General features: G+C 34.2%; 1 protein-coding gene across 8 annotated transcripts in view; it reads left to right on the forward strand.

The window, feature by feature from the left end:
• The window catches only part of FHIT (fragile histidine triad diadenosine triphosphatase), a 560,843-nt gene that overhangs the window by 67,903 nt on the left and 472,804 nt on the right, over positions 1-20,136 (forward strand). For all 8 annotated transcript variants that reach the window (XM_067003237.1, XM_048073721.2, XM_067003234.1 and 5 more), the window contains exon 2: positions 3,188-3,250. The gene's annotated coding sequence lies outside the window, so the exon portion shown is untranslated. The remainder of the gene's footprint in view (positions 1-3,187; positions 3,251-20,136) is intronic.

A 20,136-nucleotide genomic window follows, 5' to 3' on the forward strand; every position in this document is an offset into this window, starting at 1 on the left:
CAGTTTCCTTAATTGACAGTTTTTCTTATTAGAAGACTGTTTTCAAGGAATGTGAAAAACAATAAGAGAAAAAAAAAAGCTGAGAATTATGAAAATCTAGAATTTTAGTTTTTGTTTTCCCCTCATGGTTAATAAAAAGCATTTATTTTAGTTTACTTCTTGAAATTCAGACAGTATTTGACAATAACCAATGGAAGTACCAAGGATAAATATCATACTTTCCCTATATACATCAAAACAAGAGAAAGATCTTGTAAAATAATACTGTATATATGTGCTGCTTTTCTCTACACCTAAAGTAGCCAGTGCTACTTTTGTCTCCTTCATATTTCAGCTTTCAATTAGATGCTTGTCAAAATGGGTGGATAAATTGAGCAGAAACAAATATCAGGGGTCATGTCTTTACTTGTTTTTTTCCCAGTTTAACAACTATGAATATAAATATTCTAATTTCATTTTCTTGAGTAAGTGTACAGAATTTTTGTTTAAAAAAAGGTTGCTGTTTCCTCATTTTAAGAATAAATACTGGAGCTTGTTTCCTTTGTGGAAGGAGCATATTGTAATCTTAAATTTTGAATCATCCTGTTTCTTTTGAAAGACCTTACCCAAGTGTGGTTATGGTGTTCTGCTCCCTGGGTCATTATCATTGTTTAGTGCAGCAGGAAACTTGCAGCTTTATTACTGCTCTTTGTCTCTTCAAATCAATGTAATTTGCTTAAAATCAGCTTCCATGATGTGCAAGAATTGAGGGCATTAATCCTAGAACTTCTTAATGCTATTTTTAGATATTTATTTTGTATTCATGTGTATCTCTTTTCATATTGTTCTGCTTTGTTGTCAAATGAAGAGAAAAAAGCTACACTGCAGTGTCATCATTATCAATATCTTAGGAGTGTTAATGATCAGTTAAAGATGAAAAATTGAGAAATAACTTTACATTAAAAGCATATTTCACTTATGCAATGTAAAATTTGGGAAAGGCTCTGATTCTGTGAATAATATTTATTATCGTTGCACCAGTATCATGCTCCAAATTTCTGTCTGATTTCACGTTCAAAATGAGTAGTGTGTCTCCTAATATTTCTGTGCTTCCTACTGGATATTTGATGGATTAACAGGTGTTTAATTGCAAGCGAAGCCTATCTGGCAGGTAGTAAAGTAAATTATTTTTTTTTAATAAACCTTACCCTTTGATAATACTAAAAAAAAAAAAAGCAAGCTACAAACACTGATTATAAGACATCTATAAAGCAATCTTTTAATAAGATGAGTGAGAGCAGTGAAATAATGAAGTGTGAGGATGTGGAACAATTTTCAAAACTGCATTTCTAATTTTATTCAATATATACAACATGAAGGAGGATGATGCCTGACATTTTATGCAGAATAAATATGAGAAAATTTGGTCATTAGCCTGCTACAAAACATAGATGGTCAGATGACATATATACTTAAAAATAAGGAAAAAAAGAAAACGTTTTCATTCTGAGCTCATCTAAGTGATTTTGAATAAGTTGGGAAAGAAGTCCAAGGAGACTTGGGGAAAATGCTAAAAATAGCACCTGTGGGGAGGGAGAGGGAACAAAAAAACCCCATGCTAATTAATGATGTACCTGATGGTTCTTAATGGGGAGGAGAGTGGGAACCCTATCACTGAGGCCTTAATGAATAGTGAAAATTACTTGATTGAAAATAGCGTGTTTACTCCTCACCCAGCTCTGACTTTTTAGGCTCTATTCAAGGTGGTTATGTGCAACTCATTTGACTGCCTTTTAGGAAGCCCTTTCTTCAGCAGAGTTTTATAACACATTTTTAAAATTAATTTATTTATTTTTATACCAGTCTATTGCAAGGAAATATGGCAAAAATCAGTCTGTGTCCAAGGGTGTGTGTGGAATTGTGGAATAACTTAAAATGTACCTGAATTTCTCTTGCATCTTTTAAGGGCTCTTCATATTACTGATCATGTGAGTAATGCTGTTAATGAACTTACAGAATCCTGCAGCAGAAGTTTGACTAGCCTTTAAATTTCACAAAGATACAAGGTAGTAATACTGCCTCTTCCCTGAAAATCCTTACATACAAGTTTCTGCAGGATTTGCTTCCATGACGGCAGAATAAGCAGTGAACGTTTTGGCTTGGTGGCCAAACGAGTGAAAAAAGTTGTTATATGACAAATGACTTTTTTTCCTTTTGTGTAAATACTCCATCCGTTTTCTTTCATAATATGGATTAAGGCATACAGGGTGAATCAGTTTTAAACAGTATTGAATAATTTTTATAAATGAAAATCTATCCTTTTATGTCTTATTGTTAAATATAGTGTGCATTATGCACTGGGTACATGTCTCACTTCCTTGTGTGGCATTGGTAATGTTAAATTGATATCTATTCTTGTCAAGGTATGGAGTCAGATTTACATAGTCTGTTGTTGCTTTGAGCTTTTTTGCAAAGGAAACCTGTTACTAATGAAGGTCTGTTCTGGTCACATAAAGAATGTTTTATTCTTCTAATAATGTTCATTCACTTACTCCACCCTTTTTTTAATTTTTTTTTTTTAAATCACTGTTTTTGGAAAGGTGTTGAGGCATCCTCTATAAAGCTGTTTGCAGATGCAAACCGCCAATATTCTGTTCCACAATTCATATTTTCCATCTTTCAGTGTAATAAACTCCAATTTGTCTACCAGTTTTTAGAAGAGGAACTTTTAAATTTCTCGTAGCAAAAAAAAAATATATTTTTTTTTCTTACCCTTTTTTGTACTTACCTGTTGTAACAAGTCTAGTTCTCTTCTATAGGTTTGTCTTATTTCTGGGAGGAACTCTTTAAATGAACGTGTTCTTCATAGCCAGTAAATCAGAATTATTTGTTGTTTTGGACCAATTTTTAACATTTCTTAAAACTGCAAAAATATAAACCTAGTCATCACTGTAGGTGTAACTGTTACTACAATAAAAGGAGCAGAGTGATTGCTAAAATTAGATGGATAAGTCAAGTAATTGAGGAAAAGATGAACTAAAAAGGGAATTTCATATAAATATGTATATTCAGAGCATCATTAATGGAATATCAGATTATAGCTGTGTTTTTGTTTTTTTTTTTTTTTTTTAGAAATAATGTTAAAGCTTTATATTTATGTTGTATTGGTTGCCAAGAAGTACTGAGTATGGTGTTTCCTATTTTACAGGTTACCTATACAAATAACACATTTTAAGAAGTTAAACTCCAAGGAACCGTTAGGAGGAAATACGTAAGTATTGACATTCTTGTTATTTACTTCCTGTTCTGAGCACTTAATGGGGTAGGTTTCAACTTTAAGGTTTTACCTTGGAATAAAGAGGATAAAAAGTAGATTTTTTTTTTAATGCAAATACTCACAATATTGTGAAGTTCTTCTGAAGTCCTTGCAAAGACAGTGTGAAAAATAGATGATATGGTTTTTCTTCATATTTGTTTTTATCACTCAAATAAATAACTCTAAAATATCTATTGGTTTGCTGCCTCATGAGAATTTAATGATGATTTTCATTCAGTGTAAGCTGTTGGTAGGTCAGAGATGCCTCATATCTTGGATGGAGTTATGAAATTTTCTGAGTTTATTACCCTATTAAAATTCATTTTAAATGTCAAAGTTTCTAATTTGTACAAGGAAACTTAATTTAGGAGCATCTTCAATGTAACACATACTTTTCTTCCTGAGTATCAAGTGAAGTATCAGATAAAAATGTAAGTCCTTTGCAGCATATTAAAATCAATTATTTCTATCTTTTAACTTTAGGTAGTTGCAGAGGTGGGTACCAGAAAAAATAATTTTCTAGTATGCTATTACTTGACTTTCATGTTAAAAACAATTTGGAGGAAAAGACTTTGTAATTTTAACCAAAAATACTGATTTAGGGAAAAAAACCACAACATTCTCAGCGAAGTCCAACTGCTTCCCTCCCCCCCCCCCCCCCCCCCCCCCCCCAAAATTAATTCTGTCCCCTGAATGACTCACTGCTGGCTTTGACCTATGTTGTACTCTGTTCTGTAACGTTAATCTCGTACTTCTGTCTTGGCCTGTCTGCACTATAGACCTCTGCCTCTGTGCTTGTGTAGTGCATATTAACTCAACTTTTCATTGTGTTGGGTGTTCTCTAGTCAGATGTTTCCAGCTTCAACACCTGAACACATAAGTTTTACAGAAGGGGGAGTATTAATGAGCAGGTGGCCAGGCAAAACTGGCGGTAGTCCAAGGCTAAAATTCTCCAGAGGAGCCAGATGATGGTCAAAGGAAACATTTTTCTGAACCCTGTTATTGTGGTTTTGTTTTTGAAGTGGGACCCAGTACTGTCCTGTCTATTAGCTGTGTGTAAATCTTGCCAAAGCCTGAGACTGGAACTTTGATAAGTAGATTTTTCTAGTTAATGAGGAAATGTGTCATTAAGGATATCAGATAACATAGGTATTGGTTTATTGTTGACTGATAAATTCGGGAGTATGGGTTTAACAGCAGAGGACAAAAATAAGTTAGTTTAGTGATAAGGATTGAAGGAGACTAATCAGGCAGTAGTATGCCACTTTGAGAAGTTTAAATGTTACATCCCTCATCAAAACTAGTAGTTGTGATGCTTGTATCTGATATCACTAGATCTCTGAGTTTGAGAATAGTTAACATAGAGCTAAATTCAGTGCCTGGGAGACAAATGCAATGTTTTTTTTCCAACAGGAACCTCCAACAGCGGGGGGGAGGTGGGGGGGGAGGGGGGAAGAGAGGTTTTAACATCCTAGAATGAATGTTGTTTGAAACAAATTATAATTGATAATATCTGTGTCATAACTGGGTGCATGGATAATTCACCAGATTCTCCTTGTTACTATAACTTTGTCAGTGTGTATTTGCCTGTTTACGTGCTTGAAATCTGTGTTAGAAATATCATTTTCAGAGATGCTAGCCTGCATCTCTAATCAGTAACTGCAGTACTTGTGGTTCCCGAGTATCTATGCCTAAGCTCACTAGCCTATACTAGTTGTTAGAAGTCTATAATGTATGCCAAAATCCTTGTTAAAGCAGATTTAAATCCCTTATTAAAAAACAAGGGAAATGACGTTAGCACTAATAAAACTTAGATTTAATTGTTGGATTTCCATGACTTAGACTTCAAAAGCCTTGATTGTGTCATATGTTTATTTAGAACTTAAGTCACTGATTTATTCGGACACTTAAATGTCAGTCTTCTCAGATGAAGACTTCCTCTTTGAGCAACTGTTCAAAAATACTAGTCTTGATTTCTTGTGATCCCAGAGGAAAGAGACTTTTTTTTTTTTTTTGTTCTGCAGCATGAAGAAGAGTGCAAACTATCTTAAATTTAGGTATTGATGTAAGAGGAGTTCATATCAGGAAATTGAATGCTTTTCATGTGCTTCAAATGTAGGTTTCAAGACAGTTAATTTCAGAATGGCATATCTCAGCAGATGTGCAGAATTTATAATAGATTTCATCTTCACTATGAGCCATAATATCTGGTTAGCTAAAAATTCTAGAAATGTTGTCAAGGAGAGGGGAGAAAAAAATGTCAGTGCAAATCAATAACAATTTAGCTGTGTTGCCAGATCAGTTGTATTCTGTGGTTCATAATTTTTCAATGAAGAGACAAAAATGTTTTACATATGCATTATAATTTCATTATATATTGATTCATCTTAATAGTTCCTTCTAGTTATTAGCATTACTATTATTTGTCTGACAGTACCACCTAGCGAATGTGGCTGTTGCCATAAGCCATAGTCTCAGTTTCTGCTCACACATGTAACATACTCTGCCAGTAATACCAACAGCAGGACAAAATATTATCTCTTTTCTACAGATGGCATGCTTAACATGAGTATTTACCTTGGCTTCTGGGCAGAATTGTACAATTCATGCTGCAACCTATGCTGCCACAGCTACATTGTCACTAGGACTTGCATTAGTAAATTTGAAGCCATTTAGATTATATATGTGCAAGCTGCAAAAACGTCTTTGGCTTTCAGTTGTAGATGTATTCTATTACAATGTGCCTCTAAGGTATAACAGGTTCTGTCATCAGCCTTGTGTTATTAAGAGGTCAGGAGGAAAGAATCTTCCAAGTTACATTTATTTCTGTATTTTTTTCCGCTCAACTCTCCACTCAAAATACACCATGTACTTGGATAGTTAGAGCCTTACTTTAGAAGGTTCATGTATTCAGGAGCACTTGTATTAAACTGCAGAGAAGAACTGAGTGGAGAGATCAATAACTACAGCAGAAGCCTCACTCCTGGTAGTTGGAATATCTTGTATTTCCCTCTTGTGCTTATTTCTGATGTTTCTTTACTACTGAATTTGTTTGTGAATCCAGTTGCTCCTCTTTTAATTCAGGCCCAGAGATCGCTCTCTATTCTTTTAGACTTGTGAGTTGGTAGTAATTTCAGTATATGAATATGTATATATACATATGATATATATATATATATATATCAGTATTCAGTATATGAGCAACGTTCTACCATTCTATCTCATTCATTCTTGCAATTTCACATAGGCTTGCTTGGACAAGTCTAAAGATAGCAAATGGAGTTCCATTTTAAACATATTTTGGACTTGTCTTTGTGGAACTGGTTTGTTTCTTTCTTTCTTCCTACAAAAGGCAGTTTTTCCTCATTGAGCCATCCCACGAGCAGCCTAGAACCTGGCAAGATTATTCCAGTTCAGCCTGCTTTGCTTCTGCTCTTGTCTGAGTGGTGGTTGCAGCTGAATCACATAAAGCAGTCTTTAAGATTTTTTTAAATTGTTTTTGAAGATTGGATATTGAATATTTCTTATACCCATTCATCAGGGGGCTAGAGCTCAAGCTATAACTATTCAGGTAATATAATGGGAGTTTTTTAATATGATCAAGCTCCTATCAAAGGATAATCAGTCTGTTAATATAAGAGCTCCTTCATTAATCAGAAAATATTTGACTGGCTTTTTCATTCATCGGCGTCAGAAATAGTTTGGAATGAGTATAACATGTATAGCTTATGTGCTTCATTGTATGCAAACATACATGCATACATAGTAAGCATGATCTTCCAATGTACATCTTCCTTGTTGAGTTGGGTAAGGCTCTGCTGCTTAGTAGTTGTATTTTTGAGATTACTTAGCACAGTAGCCTGTTTCTTTCTGCTTGTCCCCAGCTCTGTATCTTTCTCTCTTTTTCCACCTGACCCTAAAACACATACAGATTTTTGCCTGGGACATGTTTTAAAGTCATTCCCCCCACTTTTTTTTTTTTTTTTTTCAAGTTTTTGAAGTAAGAGGTATCCTGATAAAAATAGAATATAAAGGTTAAGCTTCATCTGTTCAAGGAAGCAGATACACAGATAAAGACAGTAAAGAATATTCTGGTCCACCCAGTCACTGCTGTGATCCTCTAAATTTTATTGATGCAAATAATTCCATACATACCATCCATCTTTATATTGGATGGTATGTATCACATGCTAGCTCAAAGGATAGATTCTTTTGGTTTATTCAATTTGTGTATTTTTAATATTGTTTAATGTAGGTACTGTTGAGTGAACACACATACTCTTAGGGGTGACTCAAATTAATTCCTCTTCTATCGTGAAATTTCTCCATGGATTTATCACAAATTGCTGCAGCTGTGAGTGATTCCACACTCTCATGAGAAGTATGAGATTAAATTGTGTCACTACTGTACTATTTTTAATTAATTTAACCTCCAAATGAATCATTTTCCAGTTCCAGTTTCTCTCTCTTTGGTCAGTGGATTACTTAGCTAATGTCAAATCAATTATTTAATGCAGTTAATGTTTAAAAGCTTTGTAAAAGTGATAAGAATGGCAACTGCAGATTCTGGAACTGCTATGGAAAATGGGGATTCATGATTTTAACTGAAAATAGAAGTTGCATTTTCACATTAGTGGCTTGACTACTGCTATTGATTTTAACATGGAACACGCTCAGCTATAACAGCAAGGGTGATAGTTAAAATATCACAGTGCCACCGGCTAGATCCTGAAGTGATATTTTTTTTTTCTAATAATTTGGAGAATAACAAAGGAAAACAGGAATAACTCTGACAAAGTAGAAAAGACTCTAACTTCATTGCATATTAAGGAAGGAACAATCTATTTCTTTTGCAGCATGACTTGAGGTGTTTCAAAAATAATTTTGAGCTTTTTCAAAGTGAGGTTGAAATCATTAGTATTATCTCCTTGAAAAAGGTGAAGGTCAGGTTATGGGGTCTAGCAAGTAACCAAGAACTAGTATTACCGATATTATATCTTTCTGGCAGTATCTATGTTCTCAAGCAATATAGTTGAGACCTGGTACTGGTGGAACACAGAAGATGAGAACAAAATTGCTCAAGGGTTTAGGCAAATCTGTAACTGTAGGTAGGACGGAGTGCAAGAAATTCTTTTTGTCAAGTTAAGTATGCTTTACTTTAAACAAATGTCTTCTGTCAAACAGGTTGACTTTCATATACCAATACAGTTGGTTCTGCCTACTGTAATGGCTAGAACCTAGAGGTCATAACACAAACACATTAGATTGCTAGATCCCATTGAAGAAGCCAAGGCTGAATCTGAGTGCTGAAAAAAAAATAAATAGAAGGCATGAAAAAGAATGACTCAAAACCCTGTTTGAGCAAGGGGCATTGGAAAAAGAGGACCAACAGAGTTCCCTTCTAACCTCAACCATTCTGTAATTCTGTGAGAACTACTTTCTTTATAAAAAGAAACACTTCTAAAGGATGTTTTACTTTTTGCACTGTCCAACTCATACCATATGAACTCTAAATACTTACAAAGCTATCAAATAAATAGATAATTAAGCTTTGTGCTGTTATCTTTACTTGAAAACAGTGCTTGAGTGTGATTTCTTCTAATTTCTGAAAAGATGCCAAACTTAAAATACCTGTCACAAGCAAAATTTTTTTATGTCTCCAAGTGTTTAAATTAACACTGCTAAGTGTAATAGGATAGGTGTTTTCTCTGGTAAATCTGCAGCACTCTGAGGACCCTTGAGATTATTTTTTTGCAAAATGATTATCCCCACCATCAGCAGTACTCTTAACTACCTAAGTATTTTGCATTAGCAAAACCAAGGTAATGAAACATAATGCAGATTGATTTTAATAGAGGAAATAATGTGTGGAAACTTCTATGATAACATGTTACTTCTGGGTTATAAATTACCAAGAAAACTGATGAAAGTGGAAGCTCTGTTTGCCCATCCCCACTAAGGGAAAAGAAAGAAAATGGGGAGGAGGGGGAAAGACACAAATGAGCAAAAAATATACTTAAGCAATGTATACTAGTTAGTTGGTTGCTTTTTATATGTATATAGTTCACCTTAAACTGAGAGCTATAACCTGTACTAGGTGTTGTAAAACTAGAGATTACCTCTGATTCAAATATTAATATATTTTTGATAAAGCATTTGTGTATAAACTAATTGCTTCTGCTTTGTGCTTTGAGGCTGGAAGCTATGAGGTCCTTCATTCATCTAATATATATATATATATTTTTTTGTAAATCAGGTATAAATAGGAAAAACAACTGAAGTTATCCTGGAGATGCTCAGATAGGAGACAGCAAAAACTATTTAAATGATTAGTACTTAGGAAATGGAATTATTTAGAAAGAGTGGCTGAATCCTTGCCAATTAAATGGGTGTCAGAAGAGATAATGGGTAACTTGATTGGAAAAGAGGTAATTTCTTTAAAATACATTTGCTCATCCAAAACAATTACATATACAAAAATTCAGTAGCAATTTTAGAAAACTATCTCCTGTTATGGTACAGTTAATTGAACAGGTTTAATGTCTGTGTCATTACTTACGCGGATACAGAAAGTTCAGAAATTTTAGAGGTTTGATTTAGCATGATGTTGATGTTCTCCAATGAAGACAATAAGATCCACTTTAATGGAACCTTTAACATTATTTCATATATTAAAAGAACACATTTTTTTTTTAAAGAAAAGATTATACACTGCATGTGGAGCATAGGGTGTATATAAAAAAAATGAAAAGGAGGCATGTATTCTCTGTAACCATTTTCTCATTTTTTTTTTTTCACATTTTGGATGAAGTGAATTCTATACTCAGTTGTTTGAGCAATGTTTATTTGTGTATTGACAGCTTACGAGTACTTTTATTTTTTTTTTCTCTGTACTAAAAGGAGTCATGTTCAATTCTCCTTAACTTGCTGCGTGAAGTGACCTGCATGTGTTTTTTCATGAGTGTTGAACTGATTTATTTAAAAAAGCCAGGTGAACAGAAAGTAAAAAATTTTTGTGCTTAGTGTTTTTAATTGTATAGCTCTCTTTCAAGGATTTATAGCCAGGTCGTCTTATCTATGGGTGCGTTGACATCAACCCTTCCTACTGTACCAGAAATGTTGTCATTTTGATTGTATTGAAACTCTTATTTATTCTCCTATGCTTGCAGCTGCTGGCTGGGCACTGCAGACAGCATTATTAAATTACAGTTATTGCTCAGTATCCTGGCATGATGAGAAGCTCTGTCAGAGGTGTTGATCAATGAGAATGCTTTCTCTTTAGATACTGGCACCAATGTAACTCTGTTTAGTTAATTGGCAAGATATTAGGGTTAATTGCAAGTATAAGTCATTGTATTTCTACTAATCCCTGCTTGCTTAAAGAGTGAGTTCTGAAGTAAAAAAAAAAAAAAAAAAAAGTTCTGAACTGCCTGAAGTTCTGTCTTCTGTGATATAAATAATGTGAAATTTTATTTTTCCAATTTTTCATTTTACAAAGTGATCACAGAAATTTTAAAAGTTGCTATGATCTTTTACTACATTTTCTGAACTAACGAAGTAACAAATTAATACTTCAATATTATATTTACTATATTTATATTAGTATGCTATATAATAAAGTAGATTTAGGGCATTGGAAGATGTCTTGTTTCTGAGCTTCAACACTAAAGTGCTGTGTAACTTCAGGCATAAAGTTCACGCTGTCTATATGCCAGACCTCATCTCTGACATCAAACTTGGCCATTTGTATGAATAATAGTTATTGAACTGGGTTAACCACAGGCATAGCCAGAGACAAAGCAGGTATAGTGAAGATTATAACTGATGAGATTCATTTTATACTTAAAGCAAAATTATAGCACAATTAAGGTTGGAAGGGTCTCTGTGTGATCTTAGTCCAACTTCTGTTCAAGATAGAGTATAGGTAGTCATCTAGAGAAATGGATGGCCAGGTTGGATGGAGCCGGGTTGGATGGGGCTTTGAGCAACCTGGTCTAGTGGAAGGTGTCCCTGCCCATGGCAGGGAGGGTGGAATTAGCTGATTTTTAAGGTCCCTTCCAACCCAAACCTTAGTTACAATTCTATGAGTTTGACTTTAAATCTCTAGGACTGAGATATTCTGCAGCCTGGGTAGGCAGCTTGTTGCTTGGAGGGGATTTTTGAGGTAATCTAGTCCACAACTAGACTAGTTGCCAGCTACTGCCAACTACTGTTTGATCCAGTCAAACACATATTTGTTTAGTTAAATTCTGAAAAGGGTGATATGCTGCCACTATTAATGCCTAGCTGAAGTTTCCCAAGATAAAAAAACAAAACAAAACAAAAAAAAAAAACAGCCCTCCAGTGATGAAATTCCCATGTTGCTTGGGAAATTTTTCCACCTCTTGGAAAATATGTTCTAGTTATTGAATATCCTAGTTGTTAGAAAAGGACTTCCTAGTTTCAGGGTGCAAAGCTGGTGCAGAAACAAAATACTGAACTCTATCTCACCAGCTGGGGAATTCTTCTCCAAATGCTTTCATTGCATGAGTGCTTTGCACTGGGAGACTTATGTTGAGTTTGATGATTTATTAGTTCTATATGAGTCAAACTCTACTGTAGTTTGTGTTTAATTCTTTGTGTCATACTGTTTGTATCTGAGGTCGGTTCATGTATTTCAAATGCTTAAACAAATTTTTTTTGATATGTAGAAATGTTGCTTTGTATTCAGCAAATAGAGATATTGTTCTTCCCTTTATCTGTCTTAGCGTGTGTTTATTTGAAGTAATACCATTTATGAGTAGTAAACTGGATTTATTTGTGAATAAAAAATTCTCTGACATACAAAAATATTTTTATGGAATGATTTTAAAAAATATATCTTTTAAGTGCCCAGTGGAGAAGGCTGTATGCTTGCACAGTGCTTCCACGTGTCTGTTCTTTAAAACTTGCATTGTTTTTTGATTTTGTTTTGTTTGTTTGTTTTCCATACATTACTATCTACTCTCACAGAAATAATGGAATTTCTCTAGTGATGACCCATGTATACTTTGAATATTATGGGCGTTTCATGTATTTCATGCTTAATCTTTTCTAATTCTTTTATTCATATGATGTATTAAGTTTCCTGGGAGGAACAGAATGTTATAGTTTCTACATTAATAGCTTGTAAGAAAATGACGAAGTGGACTTGTTTATTGTCCTACAGCATTCAGTTGCAACTGTAAAAAGTATATAAGAACAATGGATCCTGGTTAATATTCTGAGAATGTATGCAGCTTTGATGTATGTATTTGCAGCTTTGATGTATGTATTTGCAGCTTTGATGTATGTATTTGCTGGTGTCTGCAGAACACACAATCAGTATTCTGAAGAGGTGTTCAAATTAAAGATCTACTTGACCAGTCATAATTATGGCATTGTAAGGACAGAGTGGCACTGAGAACTAATGAAGTTGTCTTTAATCTCCTGCACTGTCAATTATAATCTGCTTGTGGTTAAGAGAAAGTATTTTGGTGATTTTAGTCATATTCATGTGACTGCTGGGTGGAGTTTTCTTATGTGCGTTATTTCCAGATAATAAGTATTTAATGCTTAAGAATTCCTTCTAGGAGGAAAAGAAGCTAAAGATGTGCTTTATTTCCTGGTTAAAAGTTCATCTTTCACTGTGTTGTAACTGTTATTTCTGACTTGCTTTCTCTGGTATTGAAATATGGGTGTTTTATGCTTCTTATTTTATGACTTTTTTTTAGCTGTCTGCATTTTACTGAGATACTACAATGTCTTATTTAGCATTTTTAAAATTAAAAAGTTTGTTCTGGTTCAAAGAAAGTATCACCATTTGGGTTTTGTGCTAGTTTTATCCAATCATTGGCCTTCAGGGTATTTCAAAAGCAGTAACTTTACTGCATTTTGTTACATGTTACACTCGCTTGGTCTGAATTTTGATTAATTACAGTGAATGAAAATACCAGGGTTTCTAGTACTCAAGCTCTTTATTTTGTCAACAGAAAGCAGAAAATGTCAGATTAAATGTTCAGAAGAAAGAAAAACACATTGAAGCATTCTAGAAGGGAAAATAATCTTACAGAAACAGACAAGATCATGTACCATACCATGAAACCTATGGGTAAACTTAGAGATGTTTTGCCTTCCAATATAGAATTAGAAGTGTTAGCATTCAGAAACACAGTGTAAATTTCTCAGCCCTTTATAAGAGATAGTACCTAAAGGTAACATTAAGAAACATCTTCTATTTTTTTTTTTTTCTGTATAAGGAAAGCATCTCCAGCATATCTTCAGGTATTATAAAACAGGTATTTGACAGATTGTATGAACTATGTACGGTAATCAGAGATAATTTTCTTAGACCAGAGGATTAGATTTACAAGTTACTGCTAGATGTTGCTTCTCTGTGCTTTTCATTTTCTAAGTTAAAGCAAAGTTTATAAATTACTGCTTAATACCATCTGAAGTGCCGGTTTCTTCATAATGAATTGTGAAATTTGGATGTGGCTGTTGGCAATAAAGGCCATGACACCATTTTTGCCTTACAGCAGTGTGTATGTTAGTAGATGTCTTATACAGTGAGTGCAGTCCAACATTTCTGACTGTGATGATGTAGAGAACGTATTATAAATGCACCTTGTAGGAAAAGTCATGGTAGAAGACATGAAAATGGGTGGCATTGCTGGGGTTTATTTGATGGTTTAGGTACTCTAGCTGTTGATATGTGTATTGAAATGTTATGCTAAGGATGCCATATATTCTACTGTCAATTATTTCTTGTACTTTGAAATGAGATCTAGACTTCTGAGACTTTTCTCAGGCCTTCTGGACTAAGTCTGTAATTCAGCGGGAGTAGTGGGAGCCATATTTTCCACTGCAGTGGTTGCAAGTGAAGTTAAGTGGAAAAGAAATGAATCCACAAGGCTGCAAGAGTTAATTTGCACATGACTGTTTTTTACACAGTTCAATATTTTTAGTTTGCCGTATGTTTTATTTACTATTACTGTTTTCAGTCTGGTTATGAAAATAATTTTTTTGTTCACTTTGTTTTGTAAGTACATTAACAATAACTTCTGGAAGGATATTTTCATCAGCTATTTGCTTTTATAACAGTTACGATAATACAGATTGCGCCATGCCATACTAAAGAAACTTTAGTATGAAGAAGAAAAAGTGTTTGAAATCTTAATAGCTGCAATTTGATTGCATTGATGGTAAATCGGGGATATTCTGAATATAATTTAGAATGAGAAACTAGGCAGGATTGGAAATTGCTGTTTTTTTTTCTTTTTCTTCCATCAAGAATCGACATGGTTTCTGTTTAGTTTGCTTTGTTTCTACATACGCAAAATACACTGAAAATTGGGATATGTTGGGTTTTGTCTTGTTTGGAGGTTTGAAATTTAGTCCATCAGTTAAAGGTAAGCAGTCTTTAAAACCTCATTTAGTTTTAGTAGCTTTCACAGTTAACAGAACTATTGTCAGCACCTTTGCTGTGTTAAAGTGCTGACACGAAGGAAGCCTGAGCTAGATCAAATATAGATTATTTTTTCTTTCAAAACTGCTGTTCTCTTGTTTATATCATACTTTGATCATTATAGTAAAATAGTTTCAAGCATATTCTTTTTCAGTGACTTGTTTTTCTTTCAGATACAGTTCTGTCAGTTGCACAGGAAGAAATGGTCAGAGTAACTTTTCTATGTCTTGCTAGTAACAATGCCAAGGCATTTAAGACTTTCCTTATCTTGTACTGTGCAATAAAATCTTCAGCTTCTCTTGATATTGCTTTGATGCCAGTGTAGTTGCCTCACCTACTGTTTTCAGTGTATCATTACTCTCTTTTCTGTTACTGATTTTTCCTTTTCTCCTTGTGTCAAATAATTTTGAGTACTTTCACTGGAGTAAGAATTTTAGTACATCTAATACTAATTGATTGCATATACTAACAATTTGCATGGAATTTTCTTAAGGCATTTGCAGTGTTGGCTAGCAAAGTTGCAAAACCAGAAACTATTGCTATAAAAGCAAATTAAGTGAGAATTCAAACATGAAAAACTTACTAAAAGTGTAACTTCTGATGATATTTAGCAGAAGTAGCACTGTTGCACAGCAGATGCTTGCAAATAAAACAAATGTGCATCCAATTTCTACCGAAGTAAATACGTACCTGCTATAAACAGCTCAGAAGTGCAGTTCATACCTGCCACAAATTGTTAAAATTACTCTGTTTCTCCTAACTGAACTCTGTAGTCTCTTCTTCTTGCTATATACATTCAGTATTAAATACTCTGTGATAAAGAACTTAAACCTTTTTTTCCCTGCAGAAAAATCACTTCATTCAACACAAGTAACAGGTATTATTAAACATACCAGCAACGTGATATAATGATGACTTCTAATTAAATCCCTATCCTAACCTTCTCTCCTTTAGTTTCTTACCCTAACCAGAAATTTTCTGTATTATCTGCTGATCCAGCAACTAAAAAACTTGGCAGAGCTTGTTTCTTGAAAAAGTTATTGAAGAAAAAAGACCATTCAGAAAAAAAAACATGCTTAATGCTGCATGTCATGCATGGCTAGAGAGAGTGATCTCTTTGTGCTGTTCAGAAATAATGCGGTAGGCTTCATCAAATGGGAGGAAGGGAGACCTTCAACTCTAAGCTGGAAAGAGAACGTCTTCTGTTGCAGTGGTTTGCACTGAAATGTTATGGAAAACAGGTGATTGTGGGGGCTGTGGACTGAAGCCCTGTTTTAGGGCTGACTGGTCGGAGAGGCTGCTGGCCTCTGCTCTGCTGCTGGTGGTTACCGGTTGTTCGCACTTGCTGTCTAGAGCTGCTCTTAGTCTCACTTCTTCTTCAGCTTGAATTTGTACTTGAAATCATACCGTGTAACTCTTGAGCAATTTCTCAGTATCTGACGTAGCATTCAGGCCTAGATTTATCTTTTCTTTGATTTTAATGGGCTTTTCCTTAGACCTCTGTGGGTATGAACTTTTGCTCTGATTGTGTCTGAATCCCGCATTGTTTGGTATATATCCTCAGCAGTATGTGCCTTTTCTCCCCTTGCCTTTCTGTTGTGATTTTTGCATCATTTTGGAATACTTTGAGTATCTTGTTTACTAAGCTATAAGCAATCTTGATTTGCTGTGTGATTTCTGTGATTCTTATTTTCTTTCTTAATCTGAAGTGAGCACATGAACAGTCTGGTATGTCAGTTAAAACAGATGTTTTTAATTGATGATAAGAGCATGTTAGCCTCTAAGTAGAAGTTTACAATATGTGGGCAGATGAGTTCTGCTAATTAATTCTAACCAACGTACAAGCTCCATCTATCAGCCTGGATATATATACATAGCAACATAGCAGCCATTTTCTGATAGGACACAGAATACCACTAAACTTTTAAGTTCTTTGTGTATTTTCTTCATGCAACTCCCTATGTTCTGTGCAAAGGATCCACGTATTTGTATTTTTCTTGGTTAAAGTGATTCCTTGAAGGAATATTTCTCTTTTTCTTTTGTGACACTTCTACTTGGTTTATTTTGTATGGAATTAGAAAGAGTGTCAGTATTGCTACTTTTTCCAACAGAAACAAAAAAAAGTATTCTCTCAAGGCTTCCATACTTAAGCAGGCTTGAAAGGAGGAACATAGAACAGAACTAAATACAGCCTCTTGTAATAATGCATGGACTCTTACAAGTATCTCTTTTATAAACAGTAGATATTTATCAAGTGAGACAAAAGTCTTGACAAACTTTTACATATAAAATTAATCTCCTGAAATCTGATCACTTACTAAGTGATCGAATACTAAGCGTATTAATCTGAAATAGTCTTCCAAATTTTATAGAAATGAGTTGTTCTTGACCTTTGTGATGTCACCTTGAGAAACCTTCATCGGAGTCTTTGTGAAAGATTTTCTTTACTTTGACATAATTTTAACAAGGTGACGGGAATGTCAGCAGCAGTAACGACAGACCTACTGCATTTTTCAGATAAATGAGAAGGTAATGCTGCTTAGACTAGTCTTATATATATTATTTAAAGGAAGATTGACTTCCTTATACATATTACTTTTAAAATTAGTCTCCCCTTGAAAGGCCATCAGGAAGGATTTGATGAGTTTTATCAATAGTTGTGTGTATGTGAAAAAGAATGGGAAAATCGTGATTCAAAAGGTCTAAAGACATTAAAAACATTGGTAATAAACTTTACGTTTTGTATCAACAAATTATTTTATTGTAGTTCTCAGGCCTTTGTGATACAGGATGTTCTTGAATAGTATTGAAAAATACATTAGTCTATACAATATTTTTTGTTGTTTTGCCTTGTTCCACAAGAGAATGAGCAGAAGCTATTTGAAGCTTATTTTTGAGACCTTCTCTTTGCCTTCCTAAAAGAACACATAAAATGCTTTTAGGCTAATATTTCTGTGAAATGCTCATTGTCAGAATTTCAAATGGTAAAGAAATCGTTCCCATTTGAGAGATGGATTTAGTCCATTGCTGTTTTTCCTCTCAAGAAACTTTTCCCTAGACCAAAGATGTGATGTGAGGCACTGTTGTGATGGTTTCAGGACTGGTTTTCAATTCTAAATTTCCAGCATTAGCTTGAACTAGATCACTATAGGGGTTTGAAAAGCAGAGCAATATTTAAAGAAATTCAAACTGTTTCTTCCATATATAACAATTTGAAATGTGTGCAGGAGCAAAAGCTATCCAAAGCTAAGAAATAAGACGTATTCTAAAGGCCTAAAAGATGCACCTTTGAATTTTAATGTAGTGGGTTTATGTATCTCATAAGATTACTGGCTTGGAGGTTTGTTTTTTAAAATGGATGGAAATAACTTCTAGACTCTGCCTATGGCTACAAATATGTTAAAATCCTATTTGGTAAATCGATTGCAATGCTTTGGGTGAAGGCGTGTAAGTGATTCCAGGTTAAGAGTTTGGCTGATTTCCATTGCCATGCCCTGGGCTAAAAATTTTTATAATCCTTTCAAAAAAATAAAAACTATCTATGAGTTCTTTAAAAAAAAAAAACAAACTACCAATGTAGATGTAATTTGATTTGTGAATAATTCGTTTATCCTTGAACAAGGTAAATGCTAATTATTGGTGAAAAGGCTCACCAGGCAAGATGGCCAGCTATGGAATTATTTTCTTTGTGAATTTAAATACATACCATCTTTAGAAGATGCAAAAAATGTAAGAAGTGATAAGTGTACTAGGGAAGAATAGCAACATAACGGAATGTATAATGAAAATTCACTGAGCAATAAAATAGATATTTGCAAAACAGAATTATTTCTGAAAGACATCTGATGTATGACATCATGGAAACACAAAGCCGTAGCATTTTGTGTACAGGTAAACAACTCCCTTTGAGAAACCTAAAGCATGGAATTATATGGGGAATTACTTCCACTGTATTGAAATGCACATTTTTACTACTTCTGCTTTTCTTATGACAGCATATTTATATTAGAAAAATGTTTTGCTTGCTTCTTCTAAATGCAGCTACACCACTGAAAGTTCTTGCATTGGCATAATTATTCCTCCTCAGGAATTACTTTTGTGTAAGACTGATTTATATCGGTAAAAAAACCTCTATTTTTATTGGTAGTTTCAAATTAATACGACAGCACTAGGTGACATAATTCAGTGTAAAAAAATAAATTTAAAGTGTTTGAAATTCTGTTGGCAGTTCTGAGTAAGGGGAAGTTTGCTGTAGTAGTACTGTTAGAATGAATGCACCTGAGAACCATTCTGTTGTTTCTGCAGTTTATTCTAGCCACTGTTTGAAAGTCTGCTGTTTGTGTAAAGATAATTTTACCTGTAAAAAATGCTCTCTGTGCTCAGAAGTATGATTATTGTTTGCACCCTGTTTCTCACAAGGCTGATGTGGTTGGGCCACTGTAGGCCTTGTTCTATGTACGTAGAGATTGTATGAATTATCTGAACATTGAATTCTGGCCAAAACTGCAGTTGAAATCAACTCATCTTCTTAAGCTAGGCTTCTAAACCTAGTAATGCTAGTATCACATCTTTAATGATAAAGGAAAATATTTGAGGTAAAAGAGGGAAACTGAATTTGGCCCTGAAAGTTAATAAGTATTTTGGAAAACTCATACTCAGCATTGGATGAGTTAGATTAATTTTGGGAAGGTGCTTAAAAGTTTTCTTTATCCATGCACTGTGCAGTATGAAAAGGTATAAAAAGGCGTTTCTTTTTTTTTTTTTTTTAAATTTATTAAGATCTGTGAAGTCATTCTAGCTTGTGTGAAATGCCTGTTATTTCATTCTTGCTCGGCTTGGCTTGGGATCTGACAAGCCTGAGTGTATTATTCCTATAATAATATATTAATGCCTAATATGGATTGCGGATTTTGTGAAAAATTATTGGAATTTTTGGGAAGTCATATGAAAAGGTTATAGGAGCATTTGCTCCAAGGTTCTGAAGGTCAGGATGCTATTTTTGACAGGATCTTTAAGAGATGGAGGAGTACTAAGACAGGCGTCTGTTGTTTTCCAGGAAAAACTGAGATCAACCCAGGATAATTTTCCCAGGACTGTTGTAAGCATACCAGCCATAGACCTGTAAAACTGTTTAAGTGCTTAAGTATCTGCTTAAAAACCATGATGTAATAATTATGTAATAATCATCTCTGAATCATTTGGACTGAGAGGCATGCTAATTAAAGCACAGAAAAAGAACACGAAGGCTTCAGTGCTGGCCTTACATCACCCAGCCGTACTGCAGAAGATGATGTTATGTGCTGTTTGGATAAGCTTTCAGTACAGTAGCAGAACTGCCAGAAGAGGTAATGAGGTTTGCTGAAGATCTTGACAGCAA

The sequence above is a fragment of the Anser cygnoides genome, chromosome 10, assembly GCF_040182565.1.
Source record: "Anser cygnoides isolate HZ-2024a breed goose chromosome 10, Taihu_goose_T2T_genome, whole genome shotgun sequence".
Taxonomy (NCBI): Eukaryota; Metazoa; Chordata; class Aves; order Anseriformes; family Anatidae; genus Anser; species Anser cygnoides.